A 22,545-nucleotide genomic window follows, 5' to 3' on the forward strand; every position below is an offset into this window, starting at 1 on the left:
GGAGAGCTACATGCTAACAGTTGGAAGTAAAGATGAGCCCCCCTCCCTCAAAATAGTTGCAGTAGAACCTGAGGACTGAAAATACATGTCCTAATTTCTTCTCATCAGGCAGAAGTTTCCAGGCTGGAACTTAAAATTGTTCATCCCCTGGATTATTGATTAGAAGAAGCTTGTAACTGTTAAGCTTCTAGAGTCAAAAGGGAAAATTTGGGTGATCAGGCCGTAACTGAAGCACACACAGAGACTACGAGATTTACAGGGCCCTTCCTTCCGGGGCAGTCAGAGTCACAGTGGAGAGCTGGGGGAAAGCAGCCAACAGCACCCCCTTGGAGAAGAAGAGAGGGTGACAGGCTAGGTGTGTCCTTTGTACAAGTCGCATAAAGGTAGCACCACTTGGTAACTCCTGGAAGAGATCATTTAACTAGCCGATGAGCCATGGTTCTGTTTAGAATTCTATTCCCAGACCTAAGAGTTTATTTAAGCAAATCTTTGGCCATCACAGGAGCTGTCAGTCCACCAAAGTGCTTAAGCTGACTGTTGGGAAAAGCAAGACTCAGAAGAGCATCCTTCCAGAAAGGCAATTTCTACATTTTTAACTAGTGGGGTCACTGTGCCAGAGTGACTTAATCTCTCTAATCCTCATTTTCTTCATCTACAAAATGGGAATGAGAGTGATAGAATTATGTTGAGAATTAAATAAAATAACACAGGTTGAGGTCATTAGCACAGCACCTGGCAGACCATAAGCTCTCAATAAATGCTGGCAAAGATGAGGCCACTGATGATGACCGTGACATTGAAGAGTAAGTAGAAGAAAACTTTATTCAAATAATAATCCTCTATCTTTAGAGGATGTCTTTGAAAGTCTTACCTGTGTCTTTAAAAGTCTCGGCTTGTGTCAGCCATAAACTTGCTCATTCTTTTCCTTTGGCTACAAACGTTGGCCAGTGTTTGGTTACAAGAGATGCTGCCTGTGGAAAAATCTCTGAAAGATTTGGCAAGGCATTGGAGCGAGTCAGGATTGCTTGATTGGTCCAACATAGATTTCACACTTCTGATAGAAATGCACACTTCTTTGCATGTTTAAAATTTTTTAAATGCCTGGCGCAATTAAACAATGTCTGGGGCCCCTTCAGGCAGCGGCCAGCTCCTGCCTCTTTAGGAAGTGATCCCAGCGTGATGATGTCCCAGCCCGGTGATGACCTGGAGAGGTAATGACCCTGTGTTTATTTCCTTGTTGATTTCCCTTCCCTGGCTCCAAGCTCATTTTCCCATTGCCTGCAGGAAAACAATATCCAGGGGTGCGGTAGGCCTGACTTGGCAGCCCTAAAGGTGAACAAAAGGACCCCGGCTCTGGCAAGAGCAGAAGGAAGTTGCAGGGAGCCTCAGCCCATCCAAACCAGAACAGACACGTCGCTGACGCTCAGTGGGAGCCACTCTCCCTGGAAGCTCCCCAGAGGCTGCTCCAGGCTTATGGCTCAGCTCTGCGCACAGCCTGCGGCAGGGGCAGGGGTGCGCTGATTCAGTCCCAGGTGGAGTGGATCTCATGCGTGTCTGGAAGACGGGGCAAGGAAATTTTCCCGGGCTACTGCTGAGTCAGAAAAACTCAGCTCCCAAATGGACTTCACCCGGAGGCCTCACACGCCTGGAAACCGATCCACAGTGCCGCAAAGGTAAGAGGCCTGCCTCCTCCAGAGGGCTGCGTCTCAGGCAATTGGAGAAAACTCTGTCCCTGACTCCCCTAGCCCAGCCTCCGCCCCACCCCTGCCATACACCACACACACACACACACACACTCTCTCTCTCTCTCTCTCTCTCTCTCTCTCTCTCACACACACATCAACTTGTTCAGGAGAACCTAGGAATATTTTCAGCACTCTAGAAAGGTCTCAGGTCATTTACTTTCTTTATGTTTGATTTTTTCTGCATCCTTCATGGATACCACTTCCTCGGCTTTCAAAAATAAAAACTACTTTTTTATTTCATTTTTCACTGGCCAAGCTGGTCAGTCGAAATGTAAGTAATCCCACTGATGGTGACTGGGTTTCTATAACATTATTCTTCATCAGTATTCAAAACACATTCACGTGTTTTGTCCCATTTCTGTGGTAGAAATAGGCATTTCCATTACCATTTTACCCACAGAGGCACTTAGGTGCAGAGAAATTGTGACCTGCCCAGCAGTGTGTTAGAAAGTGACAGACAGCTCATCCTGTCTCCATTCCTGCCTCTTTTCAGGAGAACGGTGACTCTACTTTCTAAACCAAATGCCAGACTACACTCTCTGTTGCATATTCCAGCAAATGGTCCGATGAGAGGATAGAATTTTAGCAATTGGAACTCTCCGGGATAATCCAGAGATGGAGAGTCAGGGTTCCCAGGACAATACGCCACCGTGTCATGTATCCTTGTCCACCTCCATCCCTGGACACTGAAGCCAGTTCAGTGATAAGAGGTGGCCCCAGTGCCCACACGTTGTGTGAGGTGCAGACCCCGTGCCCAGCGGGTGCTGAAGCAGGCAGGGTGGGGGCTGGGGGGAGCATGAGTGAGAAAGCTCTCCTGGGAGGGGAGCTTCACACTCGGGCTTAGCATGCTGAAAGAGAGGTTTCAGATCAGCACAGCCCCCGGGTAGGGAGGGAGTGTTCATTTACAGCGCGGGGCAGGAGGTGAAGGGCACAGACTGAAGAATGAGACCATCCAGTGGTGACTCCTGGCTCCACCACCTACTGGCTCTGTTGTTGTCGTTCAATCATTAGGTCATGCCCGACTCTCTGTGACCCTGTGGACGGCAGCACGCCAGGCTTCCCGGTCCTTCACTATCTCCTGGAGTTTGCTCAGACTCACGTGCATTGAGTCATTGATGCCATCCAACCATCTCATCCTCTGTTGCCCCTTCTCCTCCTGTCTTTAATCTTTCCCAGCATCAGGGTCTTTTCCAATGAGGTGGCCCTTTGCATTAGGTGACCAAAGTATTGGAGCTTCAGCTTTATGTCTGGGGTAATTCAGGTAACACCTCTGACCTCAGTTTTTTGACATGTAAAATGGGAACAGTTGGAGATACCTACCTTAAGGAGTTGTTTTAAGGTATAAATGAGATAACACGTATGAAATCTTTGCTGGCACATGAGTGTTCAATACATACTAACTGGCTCCATGGGAGATGCCAGGGATAAAGATAAGAGGAGCCCTACCCTCGATTTGATCACAAGATCATGAGTTCCAATATATGCAGTGCAGTAAGGGCTGTGGGATGGCAGAGGAGGGATCCACTCGGTCTGGGAGATTCTGGGTGGAGGTTCTGGGCAGCCTGTTGGGGGAGGTGGGGAGAAGTTACACAGCAGAGGCCCTGTGTGTAGGAAGATGGCAGAGAACGGAACTGCACTGATTTGATTTTGAACACCAGCTTCATCCTCCCCCAGATGCCCCACCTGTGAGTCTGCTGGGACTACCGTCACAGCACCACAGCCTGCATGGCTTAAACAACAGAAATGTATTTTATTGTAGCTCTGGAGCCCGAAGTCCAACATCAGGGTGAGGCCATTCACCTTGGCTTGTAAACAGCACCTTTTTGCTGTGTCCTCACGTGGTCATTCCTCTTTAAAGAGAGTGTCTCTCTCTGTATGTCCAAATTTCATCTTCTTAAGAGAGATGGCTGTTAGTTGGATTAGAGTCTACCCTAAAGGTCTCTCTTTAACTCAGTCACCTCTCTCAGGGCCCTATCTCCAAATCCAGCCACATTCTGAGATATGGGACTTCAGCAAATGAATCTGGGGGGCGGTGGGGGGAGGGATACAATTCAACCCATAATGTTGAGGCTGTTACTAAGACTTCCCAAGCCTTACTTCCTCATTTATAAAATGGGGACAATTTACTTAGCAAGGAGAACCATTGTAATGATTATAAAAAGAAACTGTGAAGCATCTGTCCCAGTTTCTGACTCTTAGAAGGTACACAGTAGGCAGTGGTGGTTACTATCGGCACTTTAGGCCAAGTCTCAGAAGAACATGGGGTCCCCTGCACGATCCGTGTTCCAGATGGACATTGGAGAACCGGCCCGCAGGTATCCTGCAGACGTTTGGACAGGGCAAGGGGGCATTCAGTGCTTCCACTTCCTTGATTCTGGCAGAAAGCCCATCATCAGATAAGTCAAGTGGCTGGCCTGTGTCCTACAGAAACTATGTTCTCTCTGTCTAGTTACTCAAGTATCTGGATGTCCATTCTTTACTAAATGACTTGGGTGAGAATGTCCATCTCTGCACCTCAGTAGAGAACCAACACTCAGCAGAGAATCAGACACACCCTGATTCTACTCCTGGGGCAGCCACTCCAAGCTCTGTCCTCCCAAGGCAGGCCCTAGGCACCTGTGTCCTGGCAAGGCTGGAAAACAGTATGATTCCAACCTACATCACTAGATACAGATATAGATATATTATTTTGAAAAATCTCAAACTTACAGAAAAGTTGCGAGTACAATACAGTACAAAAATTTCTATAATGTATTTGTCCTGAACCCTTTGAGAGTAAGCTGCCAAAGAGATGCCTCATCTTCCAGAAATACTTGAGGGTGCATTTCCCATACACAGTATATCTCCCACACAACCACAAAACCAGGAGCTTAATGTTGATACATTACTATTATCCAATCCTCAGACTCTAGGAAATTTCCATTAATTGTCACTGGATCCTCAGACCAGTTCAAGTTCTTGTCACTTGTCCCCAAAATAGTCTTTATAGCAAAAAGAGTACTTTCAAATCATGTGTTGTATTTAGTTGTCACATCTCCTTAATCAACTTCAATATGGACTCTTTCCTCAGTGTTTCCTTCACTTTCATGACCTTGACAGGTTTCTTTTTTTTTTTTTTTGAATACTGGCTGGTTATTCTGTAGAATGTTCCTCACTTTGAATTTGAGTTTTCTCACACTTAGATTCAGGTTCTACAACTTTGGCAAGAATATCACAGAAGTGATGCCACGCTCTTCTCATTGCATCTATCATATGGCAAAAGATTTTAAATTCTTTTGAGAATTTCACTGAGGCCCCAGTCTCCAAATAGGAGATCATTGAGAGTAGCTGGTTAAAGTGATGTCTTCTAGGGATCTCCACTGGAAAGTTCCTCTTCCTCCTTTTTTAAATTCATAAATGTTCTGTAGAAAAGGACCTTGAAATTGTGTAAAATCTCATACCCATCAAACTGTCAATGTGTCCTTTTGTAGTTCCCATCACTATTTGCGCTTCCTTACCTCCTGTTACAATGAGATGTTCCAGCCTTATAGTCAGGGAGCTCTGGTTCCATTTAGTGGGAAATTATTTAGAATCCAAATTCTCACTGTTAGGCAGGCTCATTGCTGCCTTAGGTATTGCTGTTCCCCGACTCTTTCAGTAGAAGAGCTAGGGTGTGAGAGTGTGTGAGTGTGTGTGTGAGTGTGTGTGTACCTCTTTATTTCTTTCTACTGATGATTTGTATGTATTGAAAACCAGAATTTCACTCTCATACTTTCAATTCCAATCCAACCCCGCATGTCTCATTCTAGCTTTCTCCCTTTCTATATTGTAAGTTCCGTCTCTCACATTACAGAGCCTGTTTTCCATTATCCTTACTATACTTGCTTGTTTGATCAATCCGCTGCATGTAACCAGCCGCGATCATGACCTCTGCTGTCGTGACCTTCCCCCCAGGTACCCTCCTCATCCCGCTTGGATTCCGACACTCGAGCCAGGCTGTCCCTCCAGAGGACTCCCTTCCTCTGCCCATCCAGGGTCTGGCCCTTGTGCAGGGCAGCCCTTCTATGCGGTTAATCTCCTTACTCCATCTGGGCCAGCATACCCTCTCCACCCGCCACGGGGGTGATTACCTTACTCAGACCCCGTTAATGGCCTTAAGTATTATACTAAATTAGTTAGGAAGAGAAGAGAAGATGAAGAAGACAGTCATTCAATTTTAACATTTTTTTGAAACTTGGAAGTGGCTCTATGACCCACGGTATGCATTTGTATGTATGTCAGCCTTGTCAGTGTCTTTGATTAGCGGGGAGCAGTCTCTGCCATATGAATTGGGCACATGTTTCCACTAGCACTGAAAGCATGGGGTCCACACCACTGATTCAATTCCATTCAAGACCTCTCCAGTCTACATAGATGTGGGCCTCCCACCCCGCTGTCTGCTCAGGGTACCAACAACATTTCTAGGGTGAGAGCTACCATTTGGACAATCATTACTCCATCTTCTACACCAAGTCCCAGCCTGGGCTCTGCCTCATTTATTTCCTTAAGACCAGGTACCAAGCATTTACTACAAATCAAGTACTTGGCTGGGTTGGGACACAGAGACTTAAAACCTTGTTCTCTGCACTCAGGGAGCTCCCAGTCCATGGTGAGAGACAGACAAGAGTCAGACAGGTACAATTCCAGGTGGCAAGGTGCAATGGGAGCTGTCTGAACAGCCAGCCACAGGAAGACACCTAGCCCACCAGAGAAGGCAGAGCGGGGATACCCAAGGGGAACCCCGAATGGGGGTTAACGAGGTGGGACCACAGGAAGGAGGACCCAGGGAGAGTTGTGCAGAAGGGCCCGAGGTGCGGGGAGAGCTGGAAAGGCAGGTGCAGACTGGTGGAGGCGGGCCCACACGCCGGGTTAATACGCCTGGAGTTTATTTTAGACTTTAGGACAAGAGGCTCTGAAGCCCCATGTTCTGGGTTCAAATCCTGGTTCTGCCACTTACTAGCTGTCTGCTCTTAGGCGAGTGACTGCCCTGTGCCTCAGTTTCCTTGACTGTAAAACCAGAGATTGTAATCATGCTTATCTCATGGAATTGATACAATGATTAAATCAGTTATTTTATATAGTGCACAGAAGAAAACATAGCATATAAACAGAAAGTAATAAATATTAGGTGCTATTATCATTTCCCACTAGATGGCTCAAAAAGAGATTGTGGTAGTTTAATCACTCAGTCGTGTCTAATTCTTGCAACCCCGTGAACTGTAGCCCACCAGGCTCATCTGCCCATGGGATTTCCCAGGCAAGAATACTGGATGGTTGCCATTTCCTTCTCCAGGGGATCTTCCTGACCCAGGAATCGAACCTGGGTCTCCTGCACTGCAGGCAGATTCTTTACTGACTGAGCTACGAGAGACTTGCAAAGCCAAGACAGCAAACATATCATTAGTTAAAAGAAAGAGAAGTTTTTAAAAATAGATATGGGCATTTCAAAAGAAACTCGATGCTGTTATTTTGGAAAAATCAGAACTTTGTTGTCCTTCTCTAAGCACATTTTATGGTTTACTGTTGTTTTTCTTTTGTCATTCTTGTAGGGATGGGAAACCACCATAATCTTTCCATTGTTGCAGCCTCTAAAGGTCCCAGAGAGGTGTGACAGACAGACAAACTGCAGAGGCCTCCTCTCTCGTATTTCACTTAATATGTAGTTTTCTCGGGGTTCATTCATGTTGTGGTAGGTGTCAGAATTTCCTTCCTTTTTAAGTCTGAGTAGTATTCCATTATATGTCTATACCCTATTTTGTTTATTCATTAATCTGTTCATGGATATTTGAGTTTCTTTCATCCCATGGCTATTGTGAATAATGCTTCTAAAAACATGGTGTACAAATATCAGTTTGGGTTCCTGTTTTCAGTTATTTTGGACGTATACTCAGAAACAGAATTGCTGGTTCATATTGTAATTCTATTTTTAAGTCTTTGAGGAGTCACCACACCAATTCCCCACTTTCCTTAAGTGCTCTTGCTCATTCCTGGAAGTGGGGTTGTCAGCAAGCTGGTTCCTTCGATGGGGTGAGGGTGGGAGTGGATATGTGGATAGAGCTGCAGGGTTGGCTTAGGTGGTCTGCCTAACACCTTGGTGGTGCTGTGTGCAAGGATCATGTGTAGTGCCCTGCTTTTGCTCCTGGCACTTCAGAAGTGGAAATTAGGTTTGAGCCTTTCTTTTTTTTAATTTTTATTTTATATTGGAGTACAGTTGATTTGCAGTGTAATGTGAGTTTTAAGTGTACAGCAAGGTATAGTTACACATATACTTTTATCTATTCTTTTTCAGATTCTTTTCCCATATAAGTTATTACAGAGTATTGAGTTGAGTTCCTTGTGTTATAGAGTAAGTCCTTGTTGATTATCTCTTTTATATATAGTAGTATGTATATATTAATCCCAACTTCCTAATTTATCCCTCCCCTCCCAAACTTTCCTCTTTGGTAACCATAGGTTTGTTTTCTAAGTCTGAATCTATTGCTATTCTGTATTATGTTCATTTGTATGATTTTCTTGGGAGAAGGCAATGGCAACCCACTCCAGTACTCTTGCCTGGAAAATCCCATGGACAGAGGAGCCTGGTAGGCTGCAGTCCATGGGGTCACTAAGAGTTGGACATGACTGAGCGACTTCACGTTCACTTTCCACTTTCACGCATTGGAGAAGGAAATGGCAACCCACTCCACTATTCTTGCCTGGAGAAGCCCGGGGATGGCGGAGCCTGGTGGGCTGCCGTCTATGGGGTCGCACAGAGTTGGACACGACTGAAGCGACTTAGCAGCAGCAGTATCATTTTCTTAGATTCCATATGTAAGTGATATCATATATGTCTTTCTCTGTCTGACTTACTTCACTTAATACAACAATCTCTAGATCATCCATGTTGCTGCAAATGGCATTATTTCATTCTTTTTTAGGGCGGAGTAATATTCCATTGTATATATGTACCACATCTCCATTATCCATTCATCTACAATGGACATTTAGGTTGCTTCCATGTCTTGGCTGTTGTGAATAGTGCTGCAGTGAACATTGGGGCATCTTTTTGAATTATGGTTTTCTCCTGATATAGGACCAGAATTAGGGTTGCTGGATCATATGGTAGCTCTATTTACAGTTTTTTAGAGGAAACTCAAACTGTTCTCCATAATTTTACCAATTTACATCCCCACCAACAGTGTGCAAGGGTTCCATTTTCTCCACATCCTCTCCAGTGTTTATTGTTTGCAGACTTTTTGATTATAGCCATTCTGACCAGTGTAAGGTGACACCTGATTGTAGTTTTGATTTGCATTTCTCTAGTAATTAACAATGCTGAGAATATTTTCATGTGCTTTCTGAGGTTTGGGCCTTTTTATACCTATTGTTCATAATTTTCCCCAACTGTGCATGCACACAATTATTTTTAGTTAGTTCTTTGTACTCTGTTGCTCGAGGAGACATTTGTCCAGTTGCAAGCACTCCCGTAGGGGGTCCCAGGCCCTGTCCTGTTCTCAGCTACAGATGGAAAATATGAGGTAGAACAATGGTCACATGCTAACATGGCCCATTTCTGGCCAGCAGAGTGTTTTTAATTTTTTATACTTGCCACCAATATCTAAAAACCAGGAGATTTCATATAAAAATCCAAATTCCAAACTGTTAAAATGTAGTAAAAACCTAGCCACACTGGTCCCACTGAGTCATTAATTCATTCGACAGATGTGATTAGGTGACAGTTCAGTGCCAGGCATCGCTATGGATTCTGGGGATATAGCAGAGGTGAGAGACGGTAAACAGGTAAGATAATTCAGAAAATGATGAATGCTATGAATAAGCAGGGTTAGGGGCTAGGGACTGACAGTGGGGGGAGGATGCTATTTGAGTAGAATGGCCAGGAAAGACCTCTCTTCATTCGCCACAGTCTACACCGTGCTCTGTCACCACCGCATACTTCAGTCATTTACTGCCACCTCCCTGACAAGTAAAGGCATCTGAGAGTATGAACTCTGCAATAACAATGATTGGAAATATAATCAGGAATTTAAACTGGGAACAAGGGAAATAAAAATAAGATTAGGATGACAAGACCAGAGGAAATAAGAATCAAGTATGAATGCCAAAAGAGCCTTCATCACTGATACAGCTGGGCATTAGTTGAACCCTAAGCTTCCAGACAACTAGAGCAAAAGAGAGATATGTCCAATGACATCATCCTCATTTTCAGAAAGGAGGAAAGAAAGCCATTCTTTTATAGGTACAAAGCTTTCCTCACTTAAACTTGGAGTAGAAATTGACCATATCGGGCTTTTTATAAAGGGAACTGTGAATGATAGTGATCAGTACCCTCACGAACACACACACAGGAGTATGATGCATTCCACTGATCGGTCATTCATTCAAAACCCCTTTGTTGAGACACTAACATAAGCACTACCGATGCAAAAATGCCTGTGGTTTTCTATTCCCTTAGTGTCCATAGGTAAGAGATGAGGGTATCTCTTATGAGAATGTTGTTGTACGAACGGTCAAGATAATGCCATGCAGACCTTTTCTCCTGCTGATTTCAATTCACGGAGTATCAGAAGGATGCACAGAATGCCTGTCACTCAAACTCTTGTCCTTCCATGGATCAATCTGTTCTCAGCTGCTTAGACAGAGGGGGATTAAGAGCAGAATTGGCAGTTCTACGTGACTTTTCTCAGTGACAGCCACTCCTACTACTAAAATGCAATTTTTGTGGCCCTTGAACCTTCTGATTTAAGTAGATAAACCTCTTTCTTTCTCTGGACTAGCCCAGTGGGGGAAATACCTATGGATACACATTCTGACTGCTTAATACTGAGAATAGCCCACACGAGGGAAGGAAATTCCTACATCTATTTATTCACGCCCTGCATGAGAAGTCTCTGCCACACTCCTGGGCTGGTGACCTAATACTGGGAAATCTAATCTGTCTTCTAGAATGCTCCTGGGAGCTCTTTCATGGCTTCAGTGTCCAAAGCTTCTTAAGGGCTAACAGAGCCCAAAGGATTCCTACATTGCATATCCCCTAAGTAGAGTGCATACCCATGTTTTCAAATATGTCTCCTGCCCCACAAGAAAATGCACAGGCAGAAAAAGAGTTAAGCAAATTTTCTACTCTTATTTTTTGGCCTGGGGGTTGCCTAGCTGAGTCCTTATCACTGGGATTATCTCTTGGCTCACTGGCGATTTTGGGACTCACTCTCCTACGCTTGGCAAGAACAAAGTATTGTCTGAGGTCCAGGGCCAAGCTTTACTTCTCCCTCACTCTTCTGAAAGCTGAGAAGAGCCTTTGGACTGTGCTGGTTGTAATCCCTACCCAGACTTCCTCCACTCCATTACCATACTTCTCTGTTACTCTGACTAAATGTCCCCTTTGAGCCAACCTCACAGAACTGGTTCTCTGGGTTTGCAACAATGACCTTCCAGAAACACCCTGAGCTCAAACTGGCTTGAGCCTCATAGGCTCTGCTTGGCCATCTGGCAAAGAGGCCCTGCTGGTGCCAAAGTATCCGACCCCACCTGAGATCTGATCCAAGTCACCTGACATGGAATCCTGCTCTATCCTGCAACGGGACAGCCCAAGAGTCCCCAAGGATTTGCTGAAAGAGTCCAAGCTAGTGCTGTTTCTGACAAGCTTCACTGTGTAAATTTCTTTCCATAGACCATGAACAAATATATAGGCTTAAATCTATATACATGCATAAATACCTCAATACAGACTATGTTGTTTCAATTTAAATCATTTTTCATTCATTTCTTTTTATCACTAAAGTCAAGTTGAAAACAGTGCATTCAATGCACCCATTGGGCTTTGTTTCTATAGAGAGGGTTAATATTATTACAACTTTTAAAGTAAATGCTTTGAAGACTAATAAAAAAAGTTGTCACCAGTTGGCACTGGGGGGCTAGGAAACACCTAGAAAAGGTGCTTTGAGTTCAGCAGGTGCTTAATTCACAGAATAATGATAGTCACTTCTGAGTTCTTTTCACGTGTCAGACCCTGTCAAACTCTTCACGTGGCTTGGCTTATCTGGTTTAATTCTCATGCTTCTGAAAACTACTAAGGTCATTTCTATGTTTCAGATGGAAAACTGAGGCTTAAAGAGGTTACATCATTTGCCCAAAGTCACTGAGCAGCAGAACTGGGTTTGAAGCCAGGTCAGTTACATGGCAGTTCTTAACAGGGGGGAGAAGGGAAGGCGGTGCGAGGGTCAGAGGTTTTGGGCAGCTCACTGCTCACAACCCCGCAAGCTTCATGATCAACTCTCTCTGTCTCTACTGTGGCGCTCGTCTGCTTAAAGGACATAGAACCAGTTTTTCAGAATCTGCAGTCATATTTTCTGTCCATTCTTGTTGACAGTTGATTGAATCATACAAACAATGATTTCCCAACCTCGCCAACACTAGCATTTAGGGCTGGATAATTCTTGGATGTGGGGAGCTGTCTTGTAGAATATTTTGCAGCATCCTGGCTTCTGCTCACTATATGTCAGTAACCTCTCCCAAGTTTTGACAATCAACAATGTTTCCAGATTTTGCCAAATGTGCCCTCCTGGAGAACCCTGCACTGGATACTATGAGAGGTGAGAGGAATTGAAAATTTCTCAGAGGTGATGGTGAAATTCCCCAGAGGACAGGAGCTTCTGTGAGTGTGGTTGGGAGGCCTCTGGGATTTCTTCACACAAAGCTGCCCCTCTCCTAGTCACCCCACAATCCTGACCTCAAGCTAAGTGGAAAAGGTCAAGGCTCCAATCATCCAAAGAACTTCCCTGTAGCTCAAACAGTAAAGAATCTGCCTGCAAAGCATGAGACCCGGGTTCGATCCCTGGGTCAGGGAGATCCTCTGGAGAAGGGAATGGCAATCCACTCCAGTATTCTTGCCTGGAGAATTCCATGGACAGAGAAGCCTCATGGGCTACAGTTCGTGGGGTCTCAAAGAGTTGGACACAACTGAGCAACTAACACACACCCCAATCACCCAAAGGAAGCCTCAGGCCCCATAGTCGCAGGTGGGTAGAGCAGAGGGTCCCTCCAAAAGGCCCTGATGGCCATGATTGACCTTCCCAGTGTCACCATTCTGCTGGAAAATTTGCATTGATCTGGGAAATGGTCCTTTCGTCCATAGCCATCTCGGTAGCATTCACTTGACCCCAAGTATAAATGGCTATAGAGTGACCATGCCAGATGTGACTTTAGGGTACATGGGGTATGTGAGAAGTATCCAAGCTGGCCCTGGTGTCTCATGACTCATCACAAGGCAGCCAATGGAACACCAGAGTCCTTTGTCTCAGGCCCCACATTGGACTTCAAATTTAAAGTGTTAGCATCCTTTCCAATGTTATATACATGCTGAATTTTTGCATGTGGTCAAAAGCACTCATTTGTTCAACATATACATTTAAAATGTATCACACTTTTCATATGTCTATTTTGGAATTTCTTTTATTTTAAATATCCTAAGAGCCTCAAAAAGTGGGCATGACCCGGGCCTGTCAGGCATGGCCTGCTTGCATCATGATAACACAGCCAGGCACACAGCAAGAGTGCTCTCCAGGCGCCTGAAGGCCCTGGGCCCCCAAGTCATTCCCCACATGCTCTGGTTTGTTATTGCCATTGTTGTGTATTCGCTAAGTCATGTCCAACTCTTTGCAACCCCGTGGACCATAGCACACCAGGCTCCTCTGTCCATCACTATCTCCATGTTTGCTGAAATTCGTGTCCGTTGAGTCAGTGATGATATCTAATCATCTCATCCTCTTCTGTCCCCTTCTCCTTTTGCCTTCAGTCTCAGCCAGTATCAGGATTTCTTCAAATGAGAGCTCTGATTAGTTCTATCAAAATCATCTATGCAGTGTCTTACATTCCATGATAACCCTTTAAATAAAAATATCTCTGGGAGAATGTATAATGACCTCTCAAAACTCAATCATGAGAAAATAGACAAGCCAATTTAAGAAATGGTTAAAAGATTTACACAGTCACTTTGCCAAAAGATGATTTACAGATAATAAGTAAACACATGGAAAAGATGCACGACATGATCAGTCATTAGGGAGAAGCAAATTAAAACCAGACTGAGACACCATTACATACATATTAGAATAGCTAAATCTTAAAAAGAATGACCATACCAAACGCTGGAAAGTACAGGACCAAATACAGGAACTGCACCTACTAGTGGGAAAAAAAAATGGTACAACTACTTTGGACAACAGTTTGCAGTTTCTTAAAAAGTTGAACATATACCTGTCATACAATCCAGCTATTGCACTGCTCAGAATTTACCAATAAATGAAGGCTTATATCTACATAAAGACTTGGGCACATATATTCACAGCAGCTTTATTTGTAATCACTTCAAACTAGGAACAACCCAAATGCCCATCAACAGTGAATGAATGGACAGACTATGATACATCCCTACAATGGAATACTACTCAACAATAAAAAGAAAGAAACCATTAATACATACAATATGAATGAATCTCAAAAAGTATTATGCTGAGTGAAAAAAGTCAGACAAAAAAGATCATACTGTCTGATTCCACTTATGTGGGGCTCTAGAAAATGCAAATAATCCATAATTAAGAAAGCAGATTGATGGTTGCCTGGGGATGTAGAGTGGAGGAAAGAGTGACAGGATGAATTATAAAGGAGAATAAGGAAACTTTAGGGGGTGATGGACATGTTCATTATCTCGATTGTGGTGTGAATAGAGTTACCTGTTGTATCAGTAAACAAAGGATGTTGCAACCAGCAAGCTAGCAGCCACTGCAGCAACCCCCCACCCCAACCCCAGGATTCAGGATAGAGGAAATCAGCATCCTGGCCCTAGATATTACTAGTTAAGATGCATATCAAAGGAATGATTTTAGTGAGCCCAGACTCTTGCATCTTCCCATAGATCAAAAGGCACTAAATTCATTAACTTGAGATGTGAAGTTTTCTTTAATAGTAATCTGATTACCTGGTTTTTGTTGCAGAACTTCTATACATCCTGACTCCTCCCTTGCCTCTGTGGAGCAGTCCCCCAGAGCTATCTGAGAGGCTGTCTTTCATGCTTATATCTTCAGTTTTGTCCGCCAAATAAAACATAACCCTTAACTTTTAGGTTATGCATTGTTTTCAGTCCACAGTGGTGATTTCATGACTGTATCTGGATGCCAAAATTGATCATACTGTACACATTCAATATGCGCATTAGGATGGAGATTGGGCACTAGGGTGTTGTGAGGGGAACAGAGGCACGGTCATTAATTAAATCCACCTGGGCAGTTTCTCCATATCCCTCTCCCTGGGCTAAGCACAGAGGCTGTAGCCATCACTCTTGAATGCTGCCTGGATTATATCACTAGTCAAGTGTGAGAAACCCATAAAAAATGCAGCAGCTTCTGCATGGGTGAAAGCCGGGCTGTGACATCCTCTCATACTACCTGAAGGGCACCTCTTGTCTGGGTAAGTTCTCTTGGGGCCAGAAGAGATTAGATCAAAATATACTAGATTTATTAATACTTGCAGGGCTAAAAATCCCTCCTTCAAGAGGAGAGAAAAGAGGGTCCCTCTCCACTAGAGTAGAGAAAGTGGCTGAGCAGCTTGGATCCCCTCCAGACAATTCAGGCTAAAAGAACCATGCAGTGTCCCAGTGTTCATCGAGGAAATCAAATGCACACACACACACACACACAGCGGCCCCAGAGCCCAGCCGCCTTCCAGGCTGGGGTCTGCAGGTGCAAACTCCAATTAGAGCAGCCGGCCTTCCAATACCTTTTCATCCCAAACAAGGACTGGGTCTCAGCCCCCGCCAGGGATTGAGGAAGGGCCCGGAAGCACTGCCGACCAGACTGGACAAAACAAAGACTGTCCAAATAAAAGTAGTTCATGTGAGTCGAACCTGAAATCCTCCCTTCATTTTTAATACTCTTGGGAGAATTAACCAATGCGCACTTAGTGGAAAATCAGTCACTGGCCACAAGGAAACAAACTGCCTTCCAAGGCGCTCCACTTCCTCCCCTAAGTTGGGGAGATTTCTTTTGCAAACCAGCGAGGCGCAGTATTTCTATAATGGCACAGTCTCCTTGGTTCTCTCTACCGTCAACAACGGTTCACCCTAAGCTGATGTTACTTTCAGGATTACGGATGCAGTGTGGTCCCTTTGTGGCTCTTTAACATCAATTTCCCATCAAGGTTTAAGAGAAACAAGCCTTATGGTTAGCAAATAAGTGTATGTTTGATATGCTTGCCAAGCCTCTATCCTCAGCAGAAAAATATTAAGACCACAGACTCATTTTCTCCACTCCTCCTCTTTTTCCTCCTTATTTTCTTTTACTGACTTTTAAACAGAAGGCTAGAAAGGTCAAGAAACTTAAATGGAGCTCGGTGCTTCCTCTATAGTCAAGCCAGCTTGTCCCACAGCTAAGGAAGCACTCCAGAGGTGGGAAGACATCTCTGCAGGGGAGTCACACTGCCTTCTGAGCTCTTTGGGTGCTTAGCTGCCAAGGCCACCACCCCCCTTCAGCGAGGGCTTCCTCCCCTTCCTGACAAGCTTGCTTGTTTTCTGCTATCTAAATCTCTGAAGGAGTATCAGCAATTAGAAATATAAACAAAAGAATGTTTAAAACGTTCTCGACCTTTTTAGTCTTCTCTTTAAAACTTTAAACATTTGTTTGAGGTCAGAAGGTCTGCCTTTGAGTGGTGCTTCAGTCTCCATTGGCAGCCTGACCTTGAACAAGGCGAACATTTCCTGCTCTGTAAAAGCGGAAGTCCAGAGTTCATCAATTCAAAGGCACTCATTCTTTCACATCTTAACATATCTGAAACTACGTGGTCTTTTTGTTTTGTTTTACAGTTGATGGTGTGTCGTGGTTTAACTGGCAGCATTCTGTTTTCTTTTGGGGTGGTACATAGAATAAAGGTGAATATTCCACCCGTTGGCCTCTTAGAAGTGGTGAAATACAAGAATAATGATACCTACCTCATGATATCTTGAGGACTGGGAAATGCTGCAGCTTTACAAGGTTGATGTGAAAAAGTAAACAGAGTGAGAAAGGATATGAACAGTGCAGAGCACTTGCAAATTAGGGGATTGTTATCATGACTGGGAGTATTTTCTTGCTCCTGGAATAGATCAATCTTTTTACTTTTGAAGTTACTCAGGAAATTTCATAAAAGCTGCACCCGTGATCCCCTGTGACTATATTTTTCATGCAATGGTTGTTACAAACAAATTAGTTTAGTGGATCATGATATGTTTTTGTCATTGGAAATAGATTCCAAAAAGAATTTGAGAACTACTGCTTTGGGAAAAGCAAAACACAAGTTTCTGGGGGCCAGAGCAGTCCTTCCTCCATGTCTGTGATGTTGCAACTGTGAGGCTGCATGTGACCTGATTATTGGGATTCTATTATTTGCATTGTGAGATTCTTTGCCAGTAGAAATTGGATTTCCTCTCATAAAACTGCTTTTGCATATGTTCTGTCATTTCAGTGGTAAAAGGCATGTGAAACAATTGAGGTAATAATTCAGTCCTAAATTATTAATATACCCCAAGATTCTTTCATGTAGTTCATCCAGATTATCACCTCAATTGCCCTTTTTTGCAGGGGTGGGGGGAGATGGGATGGGGAGGGGGAGGAAGGAAGGTTACCTGGATCCTCTGTACAAGAGAAAGCTTATAACACCTTCACTCCAAACAGATGTCTTAAACTACAGATCTTGGCCATGTTTCCTTATACATGTTTGTTTGTTCCTTGATATAAAGGAACAGTATAAATCCAAGACATTTCTGTGGAGTCTAAATACAAGTTTAGGGTGGGATCTGTTGATGATGTGTGTAGGACTGAATGTCTGCTGAGGGTTTGCTCCCTGAGAGCAAAATACAGTGGTCTGCGGTCCTATTGCCAACTTCCTATCCAAGTAAGGAAATAAATGGAAAGGCTAGAAAACCAGGATTCATCAGGCTCCTTTTAAGCACCATTTTATTAGGTGCTTGTGCTGTTTCAACATACTTAAACATGAGCGTTACTGTTTCCATGTCTCTATGATCAAAACCTGGCACTTGAAGGTAAGATGATTTGTGTTAAGGTCACAAGAGTTTCAGAACAGAATCACCCTAACATCCAAGTCCTGTCTCAAAGCCCAGCTCTTCTATTCTAAGGGGCAAGAAGGGCCAACCAGTGTCCCCAAGATGTCGTGACAATCACCCTGCCATCCACTTGTCCTACTGCTGATGCTAAGTCGCTTCAGTCGTGTCCGACTCTGTGCGACCCCATAGACGGCAGCCCACCAGGCTCCCATCCCTGGGATTCTCCAGGCAAGAGCACTGGAGTGGGTTGCCATTTCCTTCTCCAATGCATGAAAGTGAAAAGTGAAAGTGAAGTTGCTCAGTCGTGTCCGACTCTCAGCGACCCCATGGACTGCAGCCTACCAGGCTCCTCTGTCCATGGAATTTTCCAGGCAAGAGTACTGGAGTGGGGTGCCATTGCCTTCTCCGGCTTGTCCTACCACCTTCTCTAAAGGGAACAGCAAACCTGACTACTTTATTCACATGGTTATTTTTCACATGATATGCAGAAGCAGATGCTTGCTAATTTTTTTGAGACCACAAAGTTTCATTTTTCTCTAAGACTGAAAGGATACATCCCTTTCATCCCACCACTTCTCCTCTCTTAAAAAAAAGAGAAAAGTTAATAGAACAGCGGTCTCAATGAGAGTCCCCTTCGGTTTCCATTCTGAATAGCAGATATTGTCCTCAGGGGTTATTACTTTCAGAGAGCTGGCCAATAGAGATTAGTATCTCCTTTGTTTAAATGCAGTGTGAGAACACAGATTTTAATTGACCCGCTCAAGGTCACACAGGAATTAGCAGTGGAGCCAGAAGTGGGCCCAGTGCTCGAATTCCCCTTCTCTGGCCACACTGCTGTTTTATGTACACTCAGTAAATATTTACAGCCTTAAATATCTTCCCCATTGCAGTTAGGACAAGAAGTACTTTCATATACGTGCATGTGCATGCAAAACAGATGTGAAAAATGTAAACTTGAATTACATGGACACAACGCCCCTGATCGTCAAGTACGGAGTAAAACCCAGAAAACCTAAGATTCAAGACTACAATTTTGTCCTTTCCCACCTCTTGGTGGTTCTTCAATGTTGTGAACAGAGAGTACGCCTTTGACTAAGAGACCTAAAATCTGTGCCCACCTAGAAGAGCACTGATGAAAAAGGACGAGGAAAGCCTTCTCTGCGCTGCAACCTTCCCAAGTTCATGATGCCCTAAAACAGCCTATGCTGGGAAAAGGAGTAAAGCCCATTACAAGATGCCTGAGTTTTGTGTTGGAAAGAATGTTGATCAGATCATGCCCTACTTCCTGAGACATTTTTTATATTAAATCATATATAACTCACACCAAGATAGTGACTCTACTTCTCTTTATATGTGTGTTAGTTGCTCAGTCGTATCCAACTCTTTGCAACCCCATGGACTGTAGCCAACCAGGCTCTTCTCTGTCCATGCAATTCTCCAGGTAAGAATACTGAAATGTGGAGCCATTTCCTTCTCCAGGGGATTTTCCTGACCTGGGATCAAACCCAGGTCTTCTTCAGGTGGATTCTTCTCCAGGTGGATTCTTTACCATCTGAGCCTTGAAATACTATTGACCCTTGAATAATGTGGACATTAGGGCACCAACGGTAACCAAAGTTGAAAATCTGCCTATCACTGATAGTCAGCCCTTGGCATTCACATTTCCTCTGTATACACAATTCACATCCACAGATCCAACCAATGTTCAATTGGATAGCACTGTATTTACTATTGAAAAAAAATTGCATATTAGTGGACCCACGCTGTTCAAACCCATATTATGCAAGAGTCAACAGCAATTGCAATATATTAACACTAAATGGACTCATTCTATTCTAATTGCATATATTCTTTAATATACGATACTTGAAGGAGAATATCTATCTGAATGGAAGCTTAGATTTTTAAAATTAGATTTTTAAAACGTTGTAGTAAGTTGTGTGATATAACCTCAAGTCTGACTAAAGAAAAAGAGAGATTTCATTGGCTCACGTAACCAGGCAGTCCAGAGCGGGGGTTCTGGCTGAAGCAGCGTCAGTATTTCCTTCTCTCTCCACATCTGGCCTCTGTATTTGTAACACTTTGGCTTCTGAGTGTGTTGGTAGCATTCTCTCCACCCCCACCCCCTGTGTCAGGAAAAATGGATGGTGGGCTTCATCCTACCAGCTTGTGTTTAAAAAGATGGAGGATACTACCCTTCTAACTCTTATTCCAAGGTACTGGAGAAGGATTCTGATTCACTTGATGAGCTGGCCACCCCTTGGACCAATGCCTGTGACCAGGGAGAAGAGGACTGTTGTCAATGGAGGCTGGGTCGCACACCCATCCTTCCTGTAGGGGACGGGGTGAGTCAGCCGGGCAACAAGCCACCATGGTCACAGCCCCACGAAGGCTCTGGAGAGACAGAGCTCTCCAGAGGAAAAGGAATGCCACTGCCAGAAGGAGGAGAATAAAAGGAGCTGGGCAGATACAAAATATTAATTAGCTCCAGCTGTTCCATTAAACGTATGGTAATAATTATTATTAAAATCCACTTGAGCAGCTGGTATTGGGTTAATACCAATTGAACCAAAGCTAACGTGTGACTTGCAGATTTCCCTCCCTCTTCAATGGAGGATGTGATCGTGACCAACATGATATACTCCATGTCCCACAGAGTTGAATTGCAATGGTTTCATAGCATTATTAACAAGAATATTTGTAACAATATACATTGTTCTCAGTTGGTTTCTGCACTGGGTTCCTGTGCTTCCCTCCCAAAACATTTTATGAATTCTAGGAGGTCCCTAGTGAAGTAGCTGGCACATATTCTGCTACAGAGCCTTCCTGGTGATGGAGAAACTAGACTCCAAGGAGGTTATGTAATCTCCCCAGTCCCACAGCTAGTTTGTGGCTGAGCCAGTAAACTCTTGTCTCAGGTCCTGACTGTGGTGATCAGCTCCCTCCTGCTCCACTGTTTGGCCCAGAAGTTGCAGACTGATGTTGATGAGGGTTCTTTATGTCCATCCAGTGCTAGTGTAATTGGTTTATAATGGCCTTATTTTCATCTCACAAGGAAAATAACATATCCTTTCCTGGCTAAACACTATCTCAGAAAGAGCCACAAATCAACCCCCTGAGTCCTGTTTACAGAACTGAACCCAACCTAATTCTGCTGAACTGGCAAAAACCGATAACTTCACTGCTGCTTCCCTGGCCATGGCCCACAGAACAAGGACCTGTGTTTCTGGATGTTACTGTATATCTTTGTTAGTCTATCATGGCTGGAGAAAGTGAAAAGCACTACAAAAAAATGAGGTGAGGAACCCTGGGGAAAGGAGATAGTATGAGGATAATATAGAAGGGAAGAAAGAGAATGGAGAGGCTAAGAAAATCATCGTGCAGGGGCACCAAAGACATCAGTGGAGAACTAAATTTGGAGAGAGGTGGCAGGAAGGTTCTAGGAGGCAACAGAAATTAACATTACTGGGTCTCTACTATGTGCCATGGAATTTCATGTCCATCCTCTTCCTGCATTTAATATCATCACAACATCCTGGCAAGGGATGCACGGCCATTCCACATTTTGTTGATAAGGAAATAGAATATTATAGGTAATTTGATGGATTCATGCAACTAAGAAATGCTGACATTGGGGGTGAATCCAGACATATCTGACTCTGAGGTTCATATGCTTTCTGCCCCACCCTCCCCATCACCCACATACTATCTACTCATTACTTGTCCTACAAATTATCTACAGAAGCGGAGCCTGAGTCAAGGATTTTTATACAAAGGATGTCTTGAGGAAGGGCTCTCAGGAGAAGGGGAATGAGGGAAGCAGGATGGGGCAGGGAACCTGTAAGCAAGAATAGAGCCACAATGAGTCTAGCTTTAGCCTGATCTGACAGAGCACATAGATCATCCTTCAGAATTCATCCCACCTGAGGCAAGAGAGGCACCCCAGCTAGTCTGTCATTGTCTGTGGACGGTCCCCCCTGGCCAGGGTGGAGAGCACTGTGGGGGTGTACCATGTCAGGGGAGCATCCGTTTAGGAGAAGGGGGCCCTGGAAAGAAGAAGCCACCACACTCGTGGTCACTAAAGACCCATGCCAGGTACTGGTGTCAGCTCCAAAGGCCCGACCACTGAACAGCCAAACTGTGGGTAACAAGATTTACACTGGGGCAGTTCCTGTGATGATGCAGCCCTAGGTCTGTCTCCCCGCCCCAAATGCCCTGCTCCCCTCAATGGCCCACCTGCCTCCCCTCCCAGGGGACAGTTCAATGGATTAGAAGAGTCAGAGGACCAGGATCTTTGAGGGTAACCAATGGCTGGCCTCACTTTCACTACATTCATATATCTATCACTTTCAAATATTTTACCGCATTCATATTTATCACCAACTCTTTCCCCACTCTCTATCTTGCTTTTCTCCAGCAGATTTTATTTCAAACATGTGATAACTATCTCACTAAACCAAGGATTCTCAAGGACTTTATAAAATATACACCAATGCCCAGGCTTTCTCTACCTTCAAGGGGGTTTTGAATTGATTCACCTGAGATTTAAGTACCAGAGTGATTCTAATGCAGCCAGGATTGAGAATTACTCTATTAGGCATACTTCAGTCACCTGGGGCCAGTATATTAGAATCACCAGGGCGTTGAAAAAATTACCCATGCTTAGGTCCCATCCCCCAGAAATTCTGCTTTGAT

The 22,545-nt window shown here is 44.2% G+C and overlaps 1 protein-coding gene across 4 annotated transcripts in view; it reads left to right on the forward strand.

Annotated features, from left to right (window-relative positions):
- Window positions 1-1,370: 1,370 nt before the first annotated feature.
- Window positions 1,371-22,545, forward strand: part of LNX1 (ligand of numb-protein X 1) — a 185,320-nt gene continuing 164,145 nt past the window's right edge. For all 4 annotated transcript variants that reach the window (XM_043906755.1, XM_043906757.1, XM_043906756.1 and 1 more), the window contains exon 1: window positions 1,371-1,673. The gene's annotated coding sequence lies outside the window, so the exon portion shown is untranslated. The remainder of the gene's footprint in view (window positions 1,674-22,545) is intronic.

This window comes from Cervus elaphus, chromosome 6, assembly GCF_910594005.1.
Source record: "Cervus elaphus chromosome 6, mCerEla1.1, whole genome shotgun sequence".
NCBI classification, from domain to species: domain Eukaryota; kingdom Metazoa; phylum Chordata; class Mammalia; order Artiodactyla; family Cervidae; genus Cervus; species Cervus elaphus.